Here is a 6,881-nt window from a genome sequence, read left to right on the forward strand (position 1 = left end):
ATTTTTTTGTTTTTAATTTATTTTATGTTTTTACGCGTTTAGTTACTTATTTAAATATTTAATTCTAAAAAACATCCGGCATTTATAAAAAAAATGACTTAATGCTTTCTTCTAAATTTATATGAAGACTTAACTCTAACAATTTCTTGATAAAATTTTTGCAATGACAGATCTCTTTCCCGTTTAAGTTGTTAAAAATTGCTTCCATTACCCGAACAGCTTCCATGAACTCACTCGTGGGTTTAATTAATCTGCCGTTTGAAATATTGTCTATCCATGTATAAGTGGTTGACATTTTTTCTTCATATTTGTCTATTGCTAATTTTTGTAATATAGCCAGCTATATACTCTAGTCCGTCCTGTGACAGTATTTGGTTGCAATTTTCTTCTTTTTCTTCTTCCGGGAGTATTTCGTTAATAGCTTCGTCGTACAAATTTAAAAAAGTGTCGCTACTGGACACATCTGTAGATATATCAGTGGGCATGTGTAGCCACTCTGTTCCGTCTTCTTCAACATTTCCCATATTACTCAACTTCTCCGTGTTATTCGCTAACATGAAAGTAAAACCTTTTTTAATATATACATGTACATACGTAGATACGTACACTTGTGGTCAGCTGATTAAGTCCATTGACATTTTGACTAGTTTTGGCTATTTTTCTTTTGTTTATTTAATGTTTAATTTTTTTTTTATAAAAGTCTAGCATTTTACCTAACCAGCGCCACATAAATCCACATTTTTAACATCGTACAAAAATTGTAGTACGAAATTGTCTAGCATATTTTATATGGAAGAAAATGTACAACACCGTCAGCCAAAAAAACATTATTAAAAATTAACGCGATTTTCTAGCGTCTTGAAATTTGCACTTACTAAAATTTAATGAGCTACAAAACTGCACACCCAAAAGTTCTGAATTTATTCTGAATAAAAAGTTCAAATTTTTTGGGGGAAAATGTTAAAGTTAGTTGAATTGTCATAATTTTTGTACAATGTTTGAAATGCGGATTTATGTGGCGCTGGTTAGGTAAAGTTCTAGACTTTTATTAAAAAACTATAAACATTTAATAAACTAAAGAATAAAATTATAGTTTAAAAGACTAAAACCTCACTATTATAATTGCCATTCATACTATCGTCAGGTATGTAACTTGAGAATAGAAATCGCTGCATCTTTTAGGCGCATCAATATTACATAGTTACATCCCGAGCTAATAAAAGGAAGGTAATAAAAATAATCAAAGTGAGCCAAAATGTAACTTGGCTTAATCAACTGACCACAAGGGTATGTACATATGTAGTTTGTGTTTTCGTCAGAACATACGCCCCGAAAAACTAGCGTGATCGAAACACCAATACGATTAAAAATTTTACAATTTAGCGAGCATGCATGCCAGTCTCGTTACCGGCAACGTAACTGGATTTATTCTTGGAGGGGCGTATATTATGAGTCCAATGCAATATGGCTGTGTTCATAAATACATCAAGCCAAAGCATCAGTCTTTTTTATTTCTAAACTTTATTTGATGAAAATGCCTAGTTTGCGCAACTGAGTTCCAACTCGGTATTTAACCGTGGTTGCGATTATTGGAAATTTCAATCAATTATAGTTGAGAAATAAAATAGACTTATGCTTTGGCTTGATGCATTTCTGAACGCACTCATATGTAATTGTTTTTGCAAATGTACATTGTTCTTTACTTAACGTAGCTTAAGTCGAAATTAAAATTTAAAATCCACTTTTTTTATTTGTAAAAATCAAAGATAAGCTGGAATTTCGCTCTTGTCTTAAGGCAGTCTACCCTCTTCAAGACTTATTTTTCGAGCCCATGCTTGAAGGGTACTGATATGTGGCAGAGGATAACCGTTCGTATATAAATGCCTATATGCTCTGGGTCCAGAGGAGTGCAAGCGAATTGCCGCTGGTATGTCATTCCACTCCCAAAATACTTTTTTATCATGTCCTGACATGCTTATGTGAGCATAATTTTGTAAGAAAGTACTTATTTCTAATTACTTTCTCAGTTTGCGTCTGCGTATCAACAGATGATATTGTCACTTCTGAACTTCCGTGTGCTTCAGGCATTTCAGGCACAGGAACCTCCCAGGGAATGGGAAGTGCACCTGGGTATAAACGCATGCGTTTAAAAACATTTCCCTGCAATGGGCCAGAAACAAAATCACTCGCCTTGAAATGAGTTTCACAAATACGGGAAGAATCTTCCAATTGAACACCGCAGTTGATCTTCGAACTCCAACTCCCGAAATTCACACAATTCAAAGCTATTCCACAGCACGCAATTGTATTTTTAATGAAGAATAGAAAATGCCAACTTGGAAAGGGTTAAAAGTTATTCATCAAAAGAGAGAAATGTCAAAATCACTTCTACCTTGTTTAATATGCCTTGGTTTAATATTTATTTAAGTTGTCAAGAAGAAAACAGTAGTCGCAACGCATACGTTTAGCAGAAAATATTTGAAGCAGTATAATTTTCTCCCATTTTGTATGGAAAGTTAATTGAATGTAGGCAGAGAGGGCATCACTGAAAATAAGGCAGCCAATAAAGTCAAAATTTACAGTTATGTGTTCTACTGACATCACCTGTATATAATTCCACCATGGTATGATCTACATTGCTTAAAACCATTAGTATACATAGGGGCAGGCCTTAAAAGTATTTTAAAAGATTTTTCTAAAAACACATACAAATTAATTTTTTCCGGGCATTTATTTAATTTTATGCAATGTTTTAAAATTATTAAGAGCATTTTGTAACTTTTCATGGTAATTTTTTGGTAGTATTTAGGTCATCAAAATCCGAGCAGGGCTACATATACATATATGTGAGTATGCAATCTTATCGGTATCAAGGCACATTGATACCTTGATTTGTATTCATTTTGAATACAACCAGACCGTTATATTTATGTACGGGTTTATTGATTTTTTATTATACACTTACTACTCTGTGTTACAAGGGATTACATATGTAGATATACATATGTTAATGCTTATACTATATAGCAGCTGAAGTAGTCTGTTTATGTAAATATATGCATCTATTTTATGTATGTACTACGTCTCTTTGGCACTGGCACGCCTAGAAATACTTATGTAAATACAAGTGTATTTATATGGGGCTTTCCATACCAAAACGGACGGGGTTCACACTTCATGTGTTTGTTAATCACAAATAATAATTATTTATTGATTTTTACTTTTTTGCTCGAATATACATAATTATTATTATATAATTTATATTTTTTTGCTCAATAATAATGATAACTTCTTGATTTCTATGGTTTTGATCGACATTAATGATTATGTTGCGATTTTTATTTTTTGCTCAAGAATAATACTCAGCTTCTGAGTTTTATATTTTCGCTTGAGCATAAGGATTACTTTTGATTTTTATTTTTTTCGCTTAGGTATAATGCTTATCTTGCGATTTTTATTTTTTCCGCTCAAGAATAATGATTGACACCTGATTTTTATTTTCTTTCGCCAAACATAAAACGCAAAACCTTATAAAACCAAGACCTTATGAACTGATGACTTGAAATTTTACAGGGTTTGAAAATGCTGTAATTTTTTCATTTGATTTACTTTTGCTGTGCTTTGACTTCGGCATGTATGATATCGAAAGCAAAGCAACAGCAATTCGGAAAAAAGCAAATGCTTTGGTTCGAAAGCAACCAGACAGTTAAAAAACAATTTGTGAAAGCATAACGACAGCGCAGCGGCAGGAAAGCAACAGCAAGTCGACTATCACTTGACCGTGAAACATCAAATTGGCAGAAATATGTATGCATGCACAATTGCACTACCCTTTAGTTCTACTGGTGACAAGAGACGACCATAAGCTAACTACGACGATGCATTGCCGATCGTTAGGCAATTCGCTAGCGATTGGTAATCGCCAATTTCACACCAGATAATAGCTAGCGAAAGGTCAAGGCAAAGGCATTGATATTGCAATTTTTTTGTGTACTCACTCCTGAGGAGTCAGCGATAATACATCATGCTGCAAAGCGTTATGTGCACAGGACATTCAAGCAAATCACAGCACAAGAAAAGTGCTATCACAGCAAATCAAAAGCAGTAAATTCAATTTACTAAATTGTTTTCAATAAACTGCCGACAAAAAAGCAAAATAAAGTTTTCAAAGTCACAGTGAAAGCCAATCAGTTCGAATGAGAATCAAAAATTTCAAAGCGAAGCAAAAGCAGAAATAGTAGTGCTTGCTGCTGTGCTGACAGTTTTTCAAACCCTGAAATTTTGTAGAAGCTGTAGAGAAAGCTGCATCGTCTTCAGCCATGGAAACCGGCAAACTCACCGAATGCTCTCCATCAAGCCAATCGCTATTTTCTTTAAGAAATCGATCCTTCAGTTGGAGGACCTAGCACGTAATCGTACATACTTATATTTTGCGGTCAAGTATATCCCTAAAAGTAGGCAGCTAACTTTTTTATCGATAGTAAATTCGTATTTCGGAGGATGGTTCCGTGCGCAGAAGTGGAAAACTTTTGACTGCCATTCACCTGGGAGTGGCCAGAAGCGATTCTTGTGCGTACGGTTCAAATCGCAGCTCACAACGTCCGGATATTTATATCCACGTATCCTCTGGGTAGCAACCAAACACCCGTTTGGGAGCGAGCTAAAGTGAGAAGGCGTAAAACTTCGCGTGCGCTGGGTTTGGGTCCCGCCACGTTAAAACCCCGCCCAATGAAAAATTCCAACAAGCCTTGGATGAGACCCCCTTTTTCTGATGACGACCACGGCAAACGTATAAAGGACTATGATTTAAGGGTATGCACCTGGAATATCCGGACCCTTAATGGGGAAGGTGCCTCTGCCCGGCTGGTTGATGTCCTCGGGAAGACAAAGGCTGACATCACCGCCATCCAAGAAATGCGATGGACGGGGCAAGGTAAAGTAAGCGTGAAGCCTTGCGACGTCTACTACAGTTGCCACGTAAAGGAGCGCAAATTCGGTGTTGGATTCGTGGTAGGAGATAGACTCCGTCGCCGAGTACTGGCGTTCACCCCGGTGGACGAACGTCTAGCCACAATCCGCATCAAAGCTAGATTCTTCAACATCTCGCTCATCTGCGCCCATGCCCCGACGGAAGAGAAGGATGAGGCGTCCAAGGATCTCTTCTATGAGCGCTTGGAACGTACATATGAGCGCTGCCCCCGACACGATGTCAAAATCGTGCTTGGCGATTTTAATGCCAAGGTGGGCAAGGAAGGGATCTTTGGCGCCACTGTCGGAAAATTCAGCCTCCACGACGAAACGTCCGATAACGGACTGAGGCTGATCGACTTCGCCGGGGCCCGAAATATGGTAATATGTAGTACTAGGTTCCAGCATAAGAACATCCACCAAGCTACATGGCTGTCTCCGGATCGAAAAACGAGAAACCAAATCGATCATGTTGTGATAGACGGAAGGCATGCTTCAAGCGTTTTGGACGTACGTACACTCCGAGGGCCAAACATCGACTCGGACCACTATCTTGTTGTAGCCAAGATACGCACCCGCCTCTGTGCAGCAAAAAATGTGCGCCCAACAATGCAAGGAAAGCTTAACGTCGAAAAGCTGCAATCACAACAGACGGCCAATTTATTCGCCACTCGACTCACACACCTGCTCTCTGAGAGCACTCTTCAACAATCCGACGTACGCGAGCAGTGGAACCACATTTCCCGATCATTAAGTACCGCCGCCGAAGAAGTAGTTGGATTTCAGCGAGCCCGAAAGAACAACTGGTACGATGAGGAATGTCAAGAAGCCGCAGAGAAAAAAGATGCCGCCTACAGGGCCACGCTGCGATCGGGCGCAACGCGAGCCATGTGGGACCGTTATAGGGAACTGAAGAAGGAAGCGAGACGTATTTGCCGCAATAAGAAGAGAGAGGCCGAAATACGTGAGTGCGAAGAGCTTGAGATGCTGGCCGACAGGAAGAACGCCCGAAAATTCTACCAGAGGGTTAGGCGACTTACGGAAGGTTTCAAGACCGGGGCGAACTCCTGTAAGAACAACAATGGCGACCTAGTGACCGATGTCCAGAATATACTTAAATTGTGGAGGGAACACTTTTATAACCTACTGAATGGTAGCAGCGCTGAAAGTAGTGAGGAAGACGAACCCGAGTCCCCAGTCGATGATGATGGAGTAGCTGTCCCACCGCCTGACTATGACGAGGTACGAATAGCGATTACGCGGCTGAAAAACAACAAAGCTGCTGGAGCTGACGGCCTGCCAGCCGAGCTATTCAAGTACGGCGGCGAGGAGCTGATGAGGTGCATGCATCAGCTCGTATGCAGAATATGGTCAGATGAACGCATGCCCGACGACTGGAATTTAAGTGTGCTCTGCCCAATCCACAAGAAAGGCGACCCCGCCATACGCGCCAACTACCGCGGAATTAGCCTTCTAAGCATAGGTTACAAGGTCTTATCGAGCGTATTGTGCGAAAGACTGAAGCCCACCCTCAACGAGCTGATTGGACCTTATCAGTGTGGCTTTAGGCCTGGAAAATCCACCATAGATCAGGTATTCACAATACGCCAAATCTTGGAAAAGACCCGCGAGAATAGGATCGACACACACCATCTATTTGTCGATTTCAAAGCCGCTTTCGACAGCACGAAGAGAAGTTGCCTTTATGCCGCGATGTCTGAATTTGGTATCCCCGCGAAACTAATACGGCTGTGTAAAATGACGTTGAGCAATACCACCAGCTCCGTCAGAATAGGGAAGGACCTCTCCGAGCCGTTTGATACCAAACGAGGTTTCAGACAAGGGGACCCCCTTTCGTGTGATTTCTTTAATCTTATGTTGGAGAAGATAATAAGAGCCGCAGAACTGAACCG

This window comes from Rhagoletis pomonella, unplaced genomic scaffold (genome assembly GCF_013731165.1).
Source record: "Rhagoletis pomonella isolate Grant_MI unplaced genomic scaffold, Rhpom_1.0 Rhpom_scaffold_00003, whole genome shotgun sequence".
NCBI classification, from domain to species: domain Eukaryota; kingdom Metazoa; phylum Arthropoda; class Insecta; order Diptera; family Tephritidae; genus Rhagoletis; species Rhagoletis pomonella.